Here is a 19398-nt window from a genome sequence, read left to right as displayed (position 1 = left end):
ATGGAGTGTAGAAACTCTACCGTTAAAAATACATAAGTGAAAGGTCCAGGCATGGCCGAGATGGCCAGCCCCCAAAACGTGATCAAAGGATCATAAGGTAATCCCAAGATGCCAAATACAATAGTAAAATGTCCTATTTATAATAAACTAGCTACTAGGGTTTACATGAGTAAGTAATTGATGCATAAATCCACTTCCGGGGCCCACTTGGTGTGTGTTTGGGCTGAGCCTGAGTGTTGCACGTGCAGAGGTCATTTGTGGAGTTGAACGCCAGTATTTGTGCCAGTTTCGGCGTTCAACTCTGGTTTTGGATCCTTTTCTGGCGCTGGACGCCAGATTTGGGCAGAGAGCTGGCGTTGAACGCCAGTTTACGTCGTCTATTCTTGGCCAAAGTATAGACTATTATATATTTCTGGAAAGCCCTGGATGTCTACTTTTCAACGCAATTAGAAGCGCGCCATTTCGAGTTCTGTAGCTCCAGAAAATTCACTTTGAGTGCAGGGAGGTCAGAATCCAACAGCATCAGCAGTCCTTCTTTAACCTCTGAATCTGATTTTTGCTCAAGTCCCTCAATTTCAGTCAGAAAATACCTGAAATCACAGAAAAACACACAAACTCATAGTAAAGTCTAGAAATGTGAATTTAACATAAAAACTAATGAAAACATCCCTAAAAGTGACTAGATCCTACTAAAAACATACTAAAAATAATGTCAAAAAGCGTATAAATTATCCGCTCATCACAACACCAAACTTAAATTGTTGCTTGTCCCCAAGCAACTGAAAATCAAATAGGATAAAAAGAAGAGAATATACTATAAATTCCAAACTATCAATGAAACAGAGCTTCAATCATATGAGCGGGACTTATAGCTTTTTGCCTCTTGAATAGTTTTGGCATCTCACTTTATCCATTGGGGTTCAGAATGATTGGCATCTATAGGAACTTCAGATTTCGAATAGTGTTATTGACTCTCCTAGTTCAGTATGATGATTCTTGAACACAGCTTCTTTATGAGTCTTGGCCGTGGCCCTAACCACTTTGTTTTCCAGTATTACCACCGGATACATAAATGCCACAGACACATAATTAGGTGAACCTTTTCAGATTGTGACTCAGCTTTGCTAAAGTCCCCAATTAGAGGTGTCCAGGGTTCTTAAGCACACTCCTTTTTTTGCTTTGGACTTTGACTTTAACCACTTAGTCTCAAGTTTTCACTTGACACCTACACGCCACAAGCACATGGTTAGGGACAGCTTGGTTTAGCCGCTTAGACCAGGATTTTATTCCTTTAGGCCCTCCTATCCACTGATGCTCAAAGCCTTGGGATCCTTTTTATTTACCCTTGCCTTTTGGTTTTAAGGGTTATTGGCTTTTTCTGCTTGCTTTTTCTTTTTCTTTCTACTTTTTTTTTATATTTTTTTTCGCCTATTTTTTTTTCTTTTTTTCTGCAAGCCTTGTTCTTTGCTGCTTTTTCTTGCTTCAAGAATCATTTTTATGATTTTTCAGATTATCAAATAACATGTCTCCTAGTCATCATTCTTTCAAGAGCCAACATATTTAACATTCTTAAACAACAACTTCAAAAGACATATGCACTGTTCAAGCATACATTCAGAAAACAAGAAGCATTGTCACCACATCAATATAATTAAACTAAGTTCAAGGATAAATTCAAAACTCATGTACTTCTTGTTCTTTTGAATTAAAACAGTTTTTATTTTAAGAGAGGTGATGGATTCATAGGACATTCATAACTTTAAGACAGAGTTACTAACTACTAATGATCATGTAATGAAGACACAAACATAGATAAGCACATAACATAGAAAACGAAAAACAGAAGAAATAAGATCAAGGAATGAATCCACCTTAGTGATGGTGGCGTTTCCTTCTTGAGGAACCAATGATGTCCTTGAGCTCTTCTATGTCTCTTCCTTGTCTTTGTTGCTCCTCCCTCATTGCTTTTTTGATCTTCTCTTATTTCATGAAGCATGATGGAGTGCTCTTGATGTTCCACCCTTAGTTGCTTCCAATAATTGTGTGGAAGAAAATGTATCCCCTGAGGTATCTCAGGGATCTCTTGATTTGCAGTCAAATGTTCTACCACTGAGCTATAGACCCTTGATAGAAGCTTTTGTCTTCCCTTTTCTCTTTCTAGAGGCTTCTCTGGCCTTAGGTGCCATCAATGGTTATGGAAAAAAACAAAAAAAGCTATGCTTTTACCACACCAAACTTAGAATGTTGCTCGCCCTCGAGCAAAAGAAGAAAGAATAGAAGAAGAAGAAGAAGTTATGGAGGGGATGGAGGGAGGTGTATATTTGGCCATATGGGTGGGATTGGGTGGGAAAGAGATGTTGAATTTTGAAGGTAAGTGGGTGTATGGATGTGAGTGGTAAAGGGTTAATAGGGGAGAGTGTTTATTGGGAATAGAGGATGATTGAGAAGAGAGAAGAGAGTGAGTGGAGGTAGGTGGGGATCCTGTGGGGTTCACAGATCCTGAGGTGATCCTGTGGGGTACACAGATCTTGAGGTGTCAAGGCATTTACATCCCTGCACCAATTTAGGCATGCAAAATGCCTTTGCACACAACTCTGGGCGTTCAGCGCCAGGTTGGTGCCCATTTTGGGCGTTCAACACCCATTTGCTGCCTTTTCTGGCGTTGAACGCCAGAACCATGCTTGTTCTGGGCGTTCAGTGCCAGGATGCTGCCCATTTTGGGTGTTCAGCTCCAGAACCATGCTCTGTTCTGGCGTTGAACGCCAGGCAGATGCTCCTCCAGGGTGTGATTTTTCTTCTGCTGTTTTTGATTCCGTTTTCAATTTTTTTATATTTATTTTGTGACTCCATATGATCATGAACCTAAGAAAACATGAAAAACAATAAAAATAAGAATTAGATAAACATTGGGTTGCCTCCCAACAAGCGCTTCTTTAATGTCAATAGCTTGACAGTGGGCTCTCATGGAGCCTCACAGATGTGCAGAGCTTTGTTGAGACTCTCCAACACCAAACTTAGAGTTTGGATATGGGAGTTCAACACCAAACTTAGAGTTTGGTTGTGGCCTCCCAACACCAAACTTAGAGTTTGACTGTGGGGGCTCTGGTTGACTCTGCTTGGAGAGAAGCTTTTTCTGCTTCCTCTCCATGGTTGCAGAGGGAGATCCTTGAGTTTTAAACACAAGGGAGTCCTCATTCCATTGAAGGAATATTTCACCTCTGTCAACATCAATCACAGCTCTTGCTGTGGCCAGGAAAGGTCTTCCTAGGATGATGGATTCATCCTCTTCCTTTCCAGTATCCAGGACTATGAAATCAGCAGGGATGTAAAGGCCTTCAACCTTTACTAACACGTCCTCTACTTGTCCATAAGCCTGTTTTCTTGAACTGTCTGCCATCTCTAATGAGATTTTAGCAGCTTGCACCCCATAGGTTCCCAGTTTCTCTATTACAGAGAGGGGCATGAGGTTTATCCCTGAACCAAGGTCACACAGAGCCTTAAAGATCATGGTGCCTATAGTACAAGGTATTATGAACCTTCCAGGATCCTGTCTCTTCTGAGGCAATGTCAGTTGATCCAGATCACTTAGTTCATTGATGAACAAGGGAGGTTCAACTTCCCAAGCATCAATGCCAAATAATTTGGCATTCAGCTTCATGATTGCACCAAAAAACTTGGCAGTTTGCTCTTCAGTAACATCCTCATTCTCTTCAGAAGAGGAATACTCATCAGAGCTCATGAAGGGCATAAGGAGGTTCAATGGGATCTCTATGGTCTCTAGATGAGCCTCAGAATTCTTTGGTTCCTCAGAGGGAAGCTCCTTATTGATCACTGGACGTCCCAGGAGGTCTTCCTCCTTGGGATTCACGTCCTCTCCTCTCCTCACAGGTTCGGCCATGGTGCTTATGTCAATGGCCTTGCACTCTCCTTTTGGATTCTCTTCTGTATTGCTTGGGAGAGTACTAGGAGGGATTTCAGTGATCCTTTTACTCAGCTGGCCCACTTGTGCTTCCAGATTTCTAATGGAAGATCTTGTTTCATTCATGAAACTTACAGTGGCCTTAGACAGATCAGAGACTAAGTTTGCCAAATTAGAAGCATTTTGTTCAGAGTTCTCTGTCTGTTGCTGAGTGGATGATGGAAAAGGTTTATTATTGTTAAACCTGTTTCTTCCACCATTATTAAAGCCTTGTTGAGGCTTTTAATCCTTCCATGAGAAATTTGGATGATTTCTCCATGATGAGTTATAGGTGTTTCCATAAGGTTCACCTAAGTAATTCACCTCTGCTATTGCAGGGTTCTCAGGATCATAAGCTTCTTCTTCAGGAGAAGCCTTTTGAGTACTGTTGGATGCAGCTTGCAATCCATTCAGACTCTGAGAAATCATATTGACTTGCTGAGTCAATATTTTATTCTGAGCCAATATGGCATTCAGAGTATCAACTTCAAGAACTCCCTTCTTCATAGGCGTCCCATTATTCACAGGATTCCTTTCAGAAGTGTACATGAACTGGTTATTAGCAACCATGTCAATGAGTTCTTGAGCTTCTGCAGGCGTTTTCTTTAGGTGAATGGATCCACTTGCAGAAGTGTCCAGTGACATCTTTGATAGCTCAGATAAACCATCATAGAATATATCCAGGATGGTCCATTCTGAAAGCATGTCAGAGGGACACTTTTTGGTCAACTGTTTGTATCTTTCCCAAGCTTCATAGAGGGATTCACCTTCTTTCTGTCTGAAGGTTTGAACATCAGCTCTAAGCTTGCTCAAATTTTGAGGAGGAAAGTACTTGGCTAAGAAAGCCGTGACCAGCTTATCCCAAGAGTTCAGGCTGTCTTTGGGTTGAGAATCCAACCATAATCTAGCTCTGTCTCTTACAGCAAAAGGGAAAAGCATGAGCCTGTAGACTTCAGGATCTACTCCATTAGTCTTAACAGTATCACATATCTGCAAGAATTCAGTTAAGAACTGAAAAAGATCTTCAGATGGAAGTCCATGAAACTTGCAGTTCTGCTGCATCAGAGAAACTAATTGAGGTTTCAGCTCAAAGTTGTTTGCTCCAATGGCAGGAATGGAGATGCTTCTTCCATGTAAATTGGAATTTGGTGCAGTAAAGTCACCAAGCATTCTACTTGCATTGTTGTTGGGTTCGGCTGCCATCTTCTTTACTTGTTTGAAATTTTCAATCAAGTTGTCTCTGGATTGTTGTAATTTAGCTTCTCTTAATTTTCTCTTCAGAGTCCTTTCAGGTTCTGGATCAGCTTCAACAAGAATGTCTTTTTCTCTGTCCCTGCTCATAAGAAAGAGGAGAGAAAAAGAAAAGAAGAGGAATCCTCTATGTCACAGTAAAGAGATTCCTTATTGTTAGTAGAAGAAAAGAAGAAGAGATTCGAACACAGATAGAAGAGGGGGTTCGAATTTGGTGATGATGTGAGGAAGAGATGTTAGTAGATGAATAAATAAATAAAATAAGATGAGAGAGAAAGAGGGAATTTTCGAAAATTATTTTTGAAAAGGAGTTATTGATTTCTGAAAATAGTTTTTGAAAAATGTTAGTAATTTTCGAAAATTAAGATTTAAAAATTAAAATAATTAATAAATTAAAAAGAAATTTTGAAAAAGGGGGAAGATATTTTCGAAAATGAGAGAGAGAGAGTTAGTTAGGTGGTTTTGAAAAAGATAAGAAACAAACAAAAAGTTAGTTAGTTAGTTGAAACAAATTTTTAAGAGATAAGAAGTTAGGAAGTTAGAGAAGATATTTTGAAATCATATTTTTGAAAAAGATAAGATGAGAAGATATTTTTGAAAAGATATGATAGAAATTAGTTTTGAAAAAGATTTGATTTTTAAAATCTCAATTAATGACTTGATTCATAAGAAATCACAAGATATGATTCTAGAACTTAAAGTTTGAATCTTTCTTAACAAGCAAGTAACAAGCTTCAAATTTTTGAATCAAAACATTAATTGATTATGTTATTTTCGAAAATTATGATATAAAATAAGAAAAAGATTTTTGAAAATTATTTTTAGAATTTTTGAAAATAACTAAGAAATTTGAAAAAGATTTGATTTTTGAAAAAGATTTTGAAAAAGATAAGATTTTCAAATTAAAAATTTGATTTGACTCATAAGAAACAACTTGATTTTAAAAAATTTTGAAAAAGTCAACTCAAATTTTCGAATTTGATGAGAGAAAAAGGGAAAGATATTTTTTTTTTTTATTTTTGAATTTTTATGATGCAAGAGAAAAACACTAAAAAGATGCAATGCATGAAATTTTTAGATCAAAACATGTGATGCATGCAAGAATGCTATGAATGTCAAGATGAACACCAAGAACACTATGAATGTCAAGATGAACATCAAGAACAAAATTTTGAAAAATTTTAATGCAAAGAAAACATGCAAGACACCAAACTTAGAATTCTTTAATGCTTAGACACTAAGAATTCAAGAATGCATATGAAAAACAAGAAAAGACACAAAACAAAAAATCATCAAGATCAAACAAGAAGAATTACCAAGAACAACTTGAAGATCATGAAGAACACTATGAATGCATGAGAATTTTCGAAAAATGCAAGATGCACATGCAATTGACACCAAACTTATGACATGACTCAAGACTCAAACAAGAAACACAAAAATATTTTTGATTTTTATGATTTTCTAATTTTTTTGTATTTTTATTTATTTACTTTTTTTTCGAAAATTATTGTGAAAAATAAAAATAAGGATTTCAAAATTTTTAATATGAATTCCAGGAATCTTGCCATGTTAGTCTTAAAGCTCCAATCAAAGGGTCAGGCATGGCTTAATAGCCAGCCAAGCTTTAGCATATAATTACATGGACTGGAGTGATTAGTCGAATGCCAATCCCAAAGTAGTTTGGGTATGGCTTTACAGCCAGATAGGCTTCAACATGCTTCATGAAACACTAGAATTCATTCTTAAAAATTCTGAAGAAAAGTGATATTTTTGAAAACATTTTTTTTTTCGAAAACAAGTGAGAAATTTTTGAAAGGTTTTTGAAAAATTTTTGAAAGGAAAACAAAAAGAAAATTACCTAATCTGAGCAACAAGATGAACCGTCAGTTGTCCAAACTCAAACAATCCCCGGCAACGGCGCCAAAAACTTGGTGCACGAAATTGTGATGTCCAGGCTCAAACTATTCCTGGCACGTGAGCAACTTGGTACGCGTAATCGTGATTACACATTCATAATATGTCACAACTTCTATACAACTAACCAGCAAGTGCACTGGGTCGTCCAAGTAATACCTTACGTGAGTAAGGGTCGAATCCCACGGAGATTGTTGGTATGAAGCAAGCTATGGTCACCTTGCAAATCTCAGTTAGGCAGATATAAATTGATAATGGTGTTTTCGAATAATAAATAATAGAATAGGGATAGAGGTACTTATGTAAATCATTGGTAGAAATTTCAGATAAGCGAATGGAGATGCTTTTCGTTCCTCTGAACCTCTGCTTTCCTGCTATCTTCATCCAATCAGTCTTACTCCTTTCCATGGCTGGCTTTATGTGATACATCACCACTGTCAATGGCTACTTTCGGTCATCTCTCGGGAAAATGATCCAATGCCCTGTCACGGCACGGCTAATCGTTTGGAGGCATCACTCTTGTCAATGGCTTCATCTTATCCTCTCAGTGAATAATATGCTCACGCACCCTGTCACGGCACGGCTATTCATCTGTCGGTTCTCGATCATGCTGGAATAGGATTTACTATCCTTTTGCGTCTGTCACTAACGCCCTGCAATCGCGAGTTAGGAGCTCGTCACAGTCATTCAATCAATGAATCCTACTCGGAATACCACAGACAAGGTTTAGACCTTCCGGATTCTCTTGAATGCCGCCATCATTCTAGCTTACGCCACGAAGATTCTGGTTAAGAGATCTAAGAGATATTCATTCTAGCTTATTTCATGTAGAACGGAAGTGTTTGTCAGGCACGTGTTCATAGGGGAGATGGTGATGAGCGTCACACATAATCATCACCTTCATCACGTTCTTGGGTGCGAATGGATATCTTAGAAGCGAAATAAGATGAATTGAATAGAAAACAGTAGTACTTGCATTAATCTTTGAGGAACAGCAGAGCTCCACACCTTAATCTATGGAGTGTAGAAACTCTACCGTTAAAAATACATAAGTGAAAGGTCCAGGCATGGCCGAGATGGCCAGCCCCCAAAACGTGATCAAAGGATCATAAGGTAATCCCAAGATGCCAAATACAATAGTAAAAGGTCATATTTATAATAAACTAGCTACTAGGGTTTACATGAGTAAGTAATTGATGCATAAATCCACTTCCGGGGCCCACTTGGTGTGTGTTTGGGCTGAGCCTGAGTGTTGCACGTGCAGAGGCCATTTGTGGAGTTGAACGCCAGTATTTGTGCCAGTTTGGGCGTTCAACTCTGGTTTTGGATCCTTTTCTGGCGCTGGACGCCAGATTTAGGCAGAGAGCTGGCGTTGAACGCTAGTTTACGTCATCTATTCTTGACCAAAGTATGGACTATTATATATTGCTGGAAAGCCCTGGATGTCTACTTTCCAACGCAATTGGAAGCGCGCCATTTCGAGTTCTGTAGCTGCAGAAAATACACTTTGAGTGCAGGGAGGTCAGAATCCAACAGCATCAGCAGTCCTTCCTTAACCTCTGAATCTGATTTTTGCTCAAGTCCCTCAATTGCAGTCAGAAAATACCTGAAATCACAGAAAAATACACAAACTCATTGTAAAGTCCAGAAATGTGAATTTAACATAAAAACTAATGAAAACATCCCTAAAAGTGACTAGATCCTACTAAAAACATACTAAAAACAATGTCAAAAAGCGTATAAATTATCCGCTCATCAACAAGCATGAAGTAAGAATGCAGAATGGCAAGAAAACCAAAAGCTGTGGTGATCAATCATAGAAAGTTAGTCAAAAATCCCATTCAAGAAATTCAATAAGCATAGCATGTGCAAAACTCAGCAGCAGCAAGCATAGTTCAATATGCATGGCAGCAGTCACCGTTTAAGTAAGAACAACAACATCATCCACTCCAGAAAACAATCCAAAATTGTTCAACCAGCATCACATATATTCATTCCAGAAAATAGAAGTCATCTATCCTAATACCACCTAATAACTAGAATAGAATCAAAAAGCAGTAAAGAAAGAAGCAATAAAGATAATCCAACAGAAAAGAAGTGGAATAGGGGGAAGGGAAACTGGGCTCGAACCTGCAAGGCTTAAGAGAGAAGAGGATGAGGGCAGGTGAGGGTGAGGTGGAGAGGGTCGCAGCGGCAAAGGGGTCTGCCGCTGCTGGTTCCTGCTCGCCGGAACGGAAAGGGCATGGCCTAGGGCTAGCGCAGGCGCAGAAGCAGGGAAGGGAGAGAGAGGGAAAGTGGGGTAATGAAGAAGAGAGAAGGAAAAGGAAAGAGGAAGAGAGAGAGAGAGTTGGCAGCGGCAATGTGGTCGCTGCCGGTGGTGGTTGGTCGCGGAGGGAGAAAGGGGTTGGGTGAGTGTGTGTTCAGAGGAGAAGAAGAAGGGGTTGGGGTAAGGTAAGGAAATGAAGCGCGAGCCCCTGATCTTTTCGAATTAACGTTCAAAAAGTGACCTGTGTGGACGCACAAGGTCGTGTGCGGACGCACACAGGGAGAAAGAAGGAGTGTGCGCGCGCACAGGTTCGTACGAGCGCTGCAAGCAGGAAGTGAAACACAACCTGTGCGGGCGCACAAATGGTGTGCGAACGCACAGAAGAGGGAAAAGGTTTGGATGCATACGCACAGCTTGTGCATGCGCTGCTATTCTTTGGTCAAGCTGTGTGGGCGCACAGAGGGATGCGCTCGCACATGAGGTCTTTTTTTTTTGAAAGGAGAAGGGCGTGTGCGGCCGCACGCATGGTGTGCGGACGCATAGAAGGGAAAAGATGGGGGTGTGCACATGCACAAGCCGTGCGTGTGCTGCGAACAGAGGGGCTTTTGGGGGTGTGCATGCGCACATTACTGTGCGGACGAACAGGGATGGGAAAACAGGGGATCTGTGCGCACGGACAAGGCTGTGCGGACGCACAGGTCTCTGCTCCTGGAACAAAAATTTTGTCTCTAAGGCACCAAAATTGACATTCCAAGCAAGTTTTCGAGTTCTAAAACATCACAAAACTCCCAAAAACACCTTATTTTACTAAAACTACTCAACAAACATCAAAATAAAACAACCAGCCAAGCAAACTAACCAATTATTCATGAAACAAAAGCTAAAAGAGAGAAGGATAGAAGGATATTACCATGGTGGGGTGTCTCCCACCTAGCACTTTGGTTTATAGTCCTAAGTTGGACTTGGTGAGGAGATCCTTATTAGGGCGGCTTATGCTTCCACTCCTCCTTGAATCTCCAACCAAGTTTGCTATTGATTTGACCTCCAGGGTCCCAATTAAGTTGCATCAAACCTATAAGAGACTTCAAGCTAGTAACGAGGATCCTTAAGTATTGATTCTTGAAATTAATGCCCGGATCCCATACTTGAGTTCCTCTATCACCATTGATATGTTTTTACACTCCCCGAAGTCCACTAAAGTGACTCTTGCACCAAAATTGAGCTCCAAATGTTGGATTGGCTCCGATAATGAACTTCCTATTCTTTAGGCAATCAACATTCTTCTTTTCACCATCCACTACCCCAAGAAAGGTTCAAAGTTGACCGTCCGTCTCTACAACGGCATATTGATGTGGGCCTAGAAATCTTGTTAGAGAAGTCTTCGCCCGCTCAATTTGTTCTTGCACAACTAACTTTACTTCGTGGCAACTAATATCTTCCTCAACCTCTTTTGAATCTTCTTCATCATCACTCAAGTAAAAAATTGGAGGTTGTGTGAAGTCCACATCAACGTCTCCTTCCAAATCCAATAAAGGAGGTTCACGACGGTCATAGAAGGAATTACCCAAGTTGGACAAAAAATCTTGAATGATGGAATCCTCTTGATCAATTCCTATCAATTCTTCATTTATCTCCTCTTGCACTTTATTTTGTGACTTGACATCTTCTTCTTGATTTTGCAATTCTTCTTGCACTCCACACTTTTCACTTGGTTCCCTGCATTCATCCACTAGAGTTTCTTGCTTGTGGCATGAACGAAATGAAGCTAAATGACCCAAAGCCTTGGCTAAGGTAGACATGACTTGTTCTTGCTTCTTCTGGAACTCTTGTTGTTCTTGAATGAGCATGAAAAGTACTTCTTGTGTGGCTTGATCCATGTATGAAGATGAAGATTGAGGTGATGAAGGTTGACAATCAAACTCATGAGGGTAAGGGTCTTGGTTTTGTGGGTAGTGAGGGTGTGGTGTATAACATTGGTGACTATGAAGGTAAGTATTTGGGTTCCATTGGGGTGCATTGTGGCAATGGTGTGAAAGAGTCGTTAAGAAAATATAAACAAAAATCAACTAACAAAAACAAACAAACAACCAAAAAGAGCTATTTACACTATTAATATATTCACAACAACCAAATGATATAACACCGTTTGCAATCCCCAGCAACGGCGCCAAATTTGATAAAGAGAACTGTTGCTAGTCTAGATTTTCACAAAATAGAATTCCGTCATCGAAAGTATAGTCTAGATCAACAATGAATTCCCTAATCAAATAATTCAATTCAAAACAAAATATAAACCGAGAGTAATGAAACCTCGGGTCGTTCTCCCTAGGATACAAATGAAATGTTACTTCTTTCGGTTGTGAAGAGGGCAAAAAGGGGTTTTGCAATCAAAGAACAAAAGATTAAAAGAACTAACCGATAAAAAAATAAACAATGATCAAAATTGAGAATTGATGCAAGCAAGGGTAAATAGAATCAAAACTAGTGAAAATGAAAATAAAGAGCCTCGACTTGCGAGTGAGGATCCAAGGAATCCTATCATTGCCATAACCACAACTATGGTAATTATCATGAGTCAATCTCGCCTAGTCAACCCAACCATCGAGGAGTAAGTCAAGCAAGCATAATTGACCTTAATCTATAAGTCCTAACCAACTTACCAAACTAGTTGATAAAAGGCTAGCATCAATGGAAACAAGAGCCAACTAACTACCCAAGAATTACCACTAAATGTCGGACATTATTACTCTAGTATCCTAGGAACTGAGACCACAAGCCAAGGTTGGAAAATCTACTCAAAATCTAGAGATGGCATTTTTATAAACACCTTGTGTGCATAAAAGTGAAACATGGAAATTTGCAAAGTAAATTGTAAAACTATAACCAACTATCAACAAAACCAAATATAGACAAGCAATCAACTATAAGCGAAGCATGAAATGTAAAATTCATCAATCAAAACTTCAAGAAACACAAAATTGCAATATGAACAAAGTAACTTGAACCAAAAAAAATGAAAGTAAAAGTGCTTTAATTAAAGAGGAAATTGAGAGTACTTACAATTGAAGAAGTAAAATCCAGGATCAAAGCTTGCTATAAAATGCTACAATGGAAATTGATAAACCCTAGGAGAGCTATCTACTCTACACTACTCCTACTCCTACTTACTATGAAAACTATGTAAAAATTGCTCCAATGCTTCCCCCCTTTGATAAGTATTGAAGTCTCCTTTATATAGCACTCTAAAATAGCTTTTTAGCCTTCCAAAAATGAGCCAAGGGCCTCCAAATTTGTGCAGCACGTGCTTCATTAATGAATTAACGTGCAGGAACCTGTGCGGACGCACAGACGCGTGCGTCTGCACACGCGGCTGAAAATTGACCTGTGCGTACGCACAGGTGCGTGCGTACGCACACATGGAAATTCTTGTCTGTGCACGCGCACGCAAGGCTATGCGCACGCACACTTTGCTGTGTGTGCTTTTCCTTGTTTTCTTCATATTTTCTCCCTTGTACATGCTTTCTTCCACTTTTATCCTTCCATTCTTGCCTTCAAGGCCTGAAATCGCTCACAAACCATATCACGGCATCGAATGGCACAAAGGTGGGATTAAATTGCTCTATTAAAGCACAAAATTGCATGTTTTCACATTTAAGATCAAATTAGGAATCAAACACAAAAGTATGCTATTTTGGTGCTTAAGTGTGAGTTCATATGCTAAAATCCATTCAAAGTGAGTCAAAATATACCATCAAATATGGACTCATCACTCATCATCGGCCTAAAATAATATTTTCACAAAAGTTCATAAACCTCTATTTTACCAAAAACTATAACTCATTTCTAACATTCCAAGCATACAAACAACATCAAAACATACCAAATCATACCTCATCATCCCTCATTCATATCATGACATCCTTAAGTACAAATTTATCAAGCTTAATTTCAATAATTCACACACTCATTCAACAATTTCCTGACCCAATTACTCAATTACATATATATTTCTATCTCCATCACAACCAACATCATACAACACATTTTTCATCAATTCACACTCATTCAACAATTTCCTGACCCAATTACTCAATTACATATATATATATATATATTACTCTATTTCTATCACAACCAACATCATACAACATATTTTTCATCAAATTACCGACATTCACAATTCGTTATCAATCTTCATCAAAATCATGAATCATCAACCTTCACTTACCGTTCTTACCTCTTTCTGGCCTCCGGCCCAAATTCACGCCCTCTGTCCCAATATTTCATCAAATAAACTCACAACCACATAATTCACTATCCAATACCAATTTCAATCTTTATCCATACATCCACTACACATATAATACCAATCAATTATACAATTCAAGCTTAATCCTAGGGTCACTTAACTTAGGAATTCGCATCATATCACATGGTACTTAAATGAAGTTAAACCATATCTCTTGGAGCCAAAACAATTGAGCCTCTTCTTTGGAAATCTCCACCAAACCTTAGCTCCAAGCCTCACTAAAGCTCCACAAGCAATATCAACCTCTCAATTGTCCACCAAAATCACCCAATACTCTAAGATAACCAATTTTCACACTTATAATCAACTTAGGATTTATGAAATTGATAAATTACTAGGGTTTGGGAATTTCTTATCTTTATCCATGGAATTGGTTGATGAAACTCACCAACGGCTCATACTAGAGCACTCCTAAATAACCAAAATCAAAACATTACTCAAAACCCATAACCAAATTTGAATTCAAAGGGAAAAACAAAAACTGGGTAGAGTACAAAGAAATAATCACTACAATACCTAGAGAGAATCAAAGAAGGTGAGGAGAGCGATGCGTGGCTGCAATCCATTGATGAGAAGGGGCTGGGGAAAGCTTGAACCCAATTCCTACAGTGATGAATATAAGCGCAATTGAGATTCCTGGGGAGTTATACATTTGTGTATTGATAAGACCATTCACTATTTCTTGAAGCTCGATCTCTTCCCCAGATGAACCATAGAGCCAAGAGAAACCATGAACCAGAATAGAAGAGCTTGCCCCACCCATGAGTAAATATTTCGTAGTAGCCTCATTAGACCGTACATCTTTCTTGGTATATCCAGAAAGTAGATAAGAGCATAGAATGAAACATTCTGGAGCTACAAAGATAGTTATTAAATCGTTAGCACCGGCTCCTCGATTGGACCTCCGTAACTCAAGTTATGGTGGTTTGAAGTTGGTGATGAATAGTGTCGCCAAAACCCATTTTCCCTCTCTTCTCAAACCGAGCTCTCTCTCTTTCTTTGAAGGCAATAAGCTGAAAGCTCATTAATGATGAATATATATATGTTGGACTTGGGCCTAATACGGATCCGGTTCAACCGGTTTAGCCCATTCAGCCCAATATTGGGCCAACTTCTTTAAAATTAGTGTAAAAATTCTTTTTTTAATTAGTTCTATCTCATTAAACTATAAAATTCTATTTTTTAATTTTTTTAAATAATAATTAATGTATTCATTAATTATTTACTAATTTTGCGGGTTTTACACACTGTGTGGTAGAACTGGACTTTTAGTGAATACCACTTTCATCCCAGGTGAGAAATCTTCTTTGGGAATTTTTTTATTCCTCCAGCCCTTTGGTACCTTCTTCTTGGGACCTCCTTCCTCTTTAGTGGGTGGTGAATACCCAACACCAAATTTAGGTTTGATGTCAAGGTGTATTGTATGGGTTTCCACCAAGGGGGAGGCTTAAGCAAAGAGCTTTTCATGCATGTACCTACTAATCCAGAGAGTGGTGAAGGTTTAAAAACCTTAAACACCAAATATTCTTCCCACAACCACAGGACTAATTCACCTCTTTCAACATCTATCAGGGCTCTTCCTATGGCTAGGAATGGTCTTCCTAGGATGAGGGAGTCATTTGCATCATCTCCCATATCAAGTATCACAAAATCTGCAGGGAGGAAGAGCTCTCCAACCTTGACCAGGGCATTTTCTACTAGTTCGTGTGCCTGCTTCAGTGACTTGTCAGCCATCTCCAATGCTATCCCTGTAGGTTGTGCTTCTTGAATTTTTAGCTTCTTTATTACAGTTAAGGGCATTAGATTAATACATTAGCTAAAATCACAAAGAGCCTTGTCAAAAATGACATTCCTAATAGTGCAAGGAATCTGAAAGCTCCCCAGATCTGGCATCTTCTTAAGCAACTTACTCTGAATGAGTGCACTACACTCCTTGGTCAGCACCATTGTTTCATCACCCTTCAAGGCCTTCTTCTTAGAGAGTAGGTTTTTCATGAGTGCCATATAGGGAGACATTTTGTAAGAACCGGATTATTTTTTCACGGATAAAATTATTTAAATGCCCAAATTAAATTCTAGAAAGTTAGAATGAGAATTTGGGGATTTAAATATCATTTTTGGACTCAGTAGGTCTTTCGGAGTCAGAAAATGTATTTTCTACGAAAAACTGAGAAAAACTATAAACAGGCAGTTGAACTGGTTAACCGGTTCAAGTCTACCCGGTACTGTGCGAGAAAAAGTGAAAGCAGTCAAAAACCTTAGAAAAATATTAGAAGTCGAAAACCGGGCGTTAATTTTAAAGGTTTGACCCGAAGTTAGGCCAAATGAGCTAAAAATGCAAACGTGTTGGACCAGGCCCAAGTTGGGCCCAAGCCCAACATATAAAAGGTTCATTAATGAACTCATTTCCAGCACACACACTCATAAACACACCCACACAACAGCAATAGAAAGGGGAGAAGGGGAAGAAGAAAATACTATTCACCGATCTCTTCTTTTCGCGATATCTCGAGCTACGGTGCTCCGATTTGCGTGCTGTCTGCGGCTACGCGTTCCTTGTGAAGAGGTCTACAAAACTCATATAAGAAACTGGTAAGAAAGTCTCGAAATCTTCTCAGTTCTCTTCAAAGTTTCGAAAATCTAGGGTTTTGGCTAAGTAAGGTTTTGTGATTTGTGGGTGTTTAGGTACACTCTAGCCTTTGATTGATGTTGGTTTTGGCTTCCAAAACTATTGGGCAAGGTAAGAGGCATTGAAACTCTTGTGAAATTTCAATTATAATGAGCCATAGGTTGAATTATGATGATTTATGTATATATAGCTTGATTATGGTGAGTTTGGAGCTTGTTGATGCTTGTTGGAGATTCTTGGTGGCTTAGTTGTGATTAAAAGCTTATCTTGGGCTCAATTTGGGGTTTTCGTGCATGTTGGAGATTGGTCAAGGTATGGTTTTAGTTTCCTCTAGGTAGTATATAATATTCATGGATACTTAGGCTAGTGACCTATAGGATAGGTTTGAAATAAAATGATTGTTGATATGTTGAATGTTTATGCATGATGGTTTATGATGAGTTGATGAATGTTGGGTTCAATTATGATTATTTACAATGATATGATGATGTTGAATGATTGTATGGATTAGAAGTTGGTTTATTATGAAAATTATAGTGTTAAGGTTGATGAAGGGTAAGTTTGAATGTGGTTTGATCATAAGTGTTAAATAGTTGATGTTGAAGTTGAGAGTAATGAAATGAGAAGAAGAATGTGGTAAGGTTGGTGTATTATGATACAACAGGTTAATTTTGATAAAAAGTGGAGTTTTGAATGGTTTGGTATGGTTTGGAATGTCTATGGTAAGAAATTAGGGAAAATTGTGACGTTTGATAAAATTGGGTTTTTGGTGAACTTTGTTCGATCATAACTTTTGCCTCAATTTTTAAAATTTGATGAGATTTATTTGGAATTAAAGATCTTTTAAAACCCTTTAAATTGATATAAAGTTTGAAAATTTTGGAATTTTGTAGAGTGAGTTATGATTATTCAAAGTTGGTGTTGAAAATCTAAAATTCTACTAAGTTGCAGAATTTTATGATTTCTGATGTGTGCGCACGCATAGTCATGTGCGTGCGCACAACTGGTGCACGGAATTGTGATCACACTTTTCACAACTCCGGTGCAACTAACCAGCAAGTGCACTGGGTCGTCCAAGTAATACCTTTCGTGAGTAAGGGTCGATCCCACGGAGATTGTCATCTTGAAGCAAGCTATGGTTATCTTGTAAATCTTAGTCAGGAGATTAATGATAAAAATGATTTTTGTTTATGAAAAATAAATAACATGAAATGAATGATACTTGTGATTCAGTAATGAGGAACAGGTTGAGGTTCTGGAGATGCTCTGTCATCTGAATCTCTGCTTTCCTACTGTCTTCTACACCAAACACGCATGGCTTCCTTCAATGGCAAGTCGTATGTTGGTGGATCACCATTGTCAATGGCTACCATCTGTCCTCTCGGATGAAAAATATCAGGTACGGTTTCTGTACGGCTAATCAACTGTCGGATCTCTCGTCTCAGATGAAAAATACCAGGTACAGCTACCGCGCGCCTAATCATCTGTCGGTTCTCACTAGTGTCGGAATAGGATCTCTCTATCCTTTTGCACACTGTCACTGCGCCCAACATTCATGAGTATGAAGCTCGTCACATTCATCCCTTCTCGGATCCTACTCAGAATACCACATACAAGGTTTAAACTTTTCGCATCCTAGGAATGCTGCCAATTGGTTCTAGCCTCTACCACGAAGGTTCTAATCCCATGGACTCGGTCCATGGATTAGAGACCCAAGAGATACGCACTCAAGCTGTCGCCCAATGACTACGTTGAGCTTAGGTAGAACGGGAGTGGTTGTCAAGCACGCATTCATAGATTTGAGAATGATGATGAGTGTCATGGATCATCATATTCTCTATATTGAAGTACGAGTGAGTATCTTAGAACAGAATCAAGCGTGATTGAATAGAAAACAATAGTAATTGCATTAATCCATTGAGATACAGCAGAGCTCCTCATCCCCACCTATGGGGTTTAGAGACTCATGCCGTAGAAAATACAATATGAGATGGAAAAAATGTCATGCGTTCTGAAATGAATCTCTAAAAGTAGTTTTTATACTAAACTAGTAACTTAGGTTTATAGAAAATGAGTAACTAAGTGTAGATAGTGCAGAAATCCACTTCCGGGGCCCACTTGGTGTGTGCTTGGGCTGAGCATTGAAGCTTTCACGTGAATAGGCCATTCTTGGAGTTAAATGCTAGCTTGGGTGCCAGTTTGGGCGTTTAACTCCAGTTCTGGTGCCAGTTCTGGCGTTTTACGCCAGAAAAGGGTCTCTAACTTGCGTTTAATGCCAGTTTAGGCCATCAAATCTCGGACAAAGTATAGACTATTATATATTGATGGAAATCCCATGATGTCTACTTTCCAACGCAATTGAGAGCGCGCCAAATGGGAATCTGTAGCTCCACAAATTCCACTTCGAGTGCAGGAGGGTCAGAGTCCAACAGCATCTGTAGTCCTTTCTCAGCCTCTGAATCAGATTTTTGCTCAGGTCCCTCAATTTCAGCCAGAAAATACCTGAAATCATAAAAAAACACACAAACTCATAGTAAAGTCCAGAAATGTGATTTTTCATAAAAACTAATACAAATATAATAAAAAGTAACTAAAACATACTAAAAACTATGTAAAAACAATGCCAAAAAGGGTATAAATTATCCGCTCATCACAACACCAAACTTAAAATGTTGCTTGTCTTCAAGCAACTAGATAAATAAAGTAGGATAAAAAAATAATGATGCAATAACATCTCAGAGTCTTCAATAAAGCTCACAATTGAAATTAAATGAGTGGGGCTTATAGCTTTTTGCTTCTGAATAGTCTTGGATAGATTGGATTCTTTAGGAATTCAGAATTCAGATAGTGTTATTGACTCTCCTAGTTTTAGTTTTGTTGATTCTTGAACACAGCTAATTTATGAGTCTTGGCCGTGACCCTAAGCATTTTGTTTTCTAGTATTACCACCAGATACATAAATGCCACAGACACATAACTGGGTGAACCTTTTCAGATTGTGACTCAGCTTTTCTAGAGTTCCCAGTTAGAGGTTCCCAGAGTTCTTAACCACACTCTATTCTCTTTTT

At 38.8% G+C, this 19398-nt stretch overlaps 1 non-coding gene across 1 annotated transcript; it reads left to right on the top strand.

Annotated features, from left to right (window-relative positions):
- Window positions 1–4657: 4657 nt before the first annotated feature.
- LOC148571068 (small nucleolar RNA R71) lies at window positions 4658–4765 on the top strand. Its single transcript, XR_015908551.1, has one exon. It is a non-coding gene; the product is annotated as a small nucleolar RNA R71 (small nucleolar RNA).
- Window positions 4766–19398: the final 14633 nt, after the last annotated feature.

This window comes from Arachis ipaensis, chromosome B3 (genome assembly GCF_059453495.1).
Source record: "Arachis ipaensis isolate K30076 ecotype BB chromosome B3, ASM5945349v1, whole genome shotgun sequence".
NCBI classification, from domain to species: domain Eukaryota; kingdom Viridiplantae; phylum Streptophyta; class Magnoliopsida; order Fabales; family Fabaceae; genus Arachis; species Arachis ipaensis.
The sequence above is the reverse complement of the archived record's forward strand: the minus strand, read 5'-3'. Positions and strand labels throughout refer to the sequence as shown.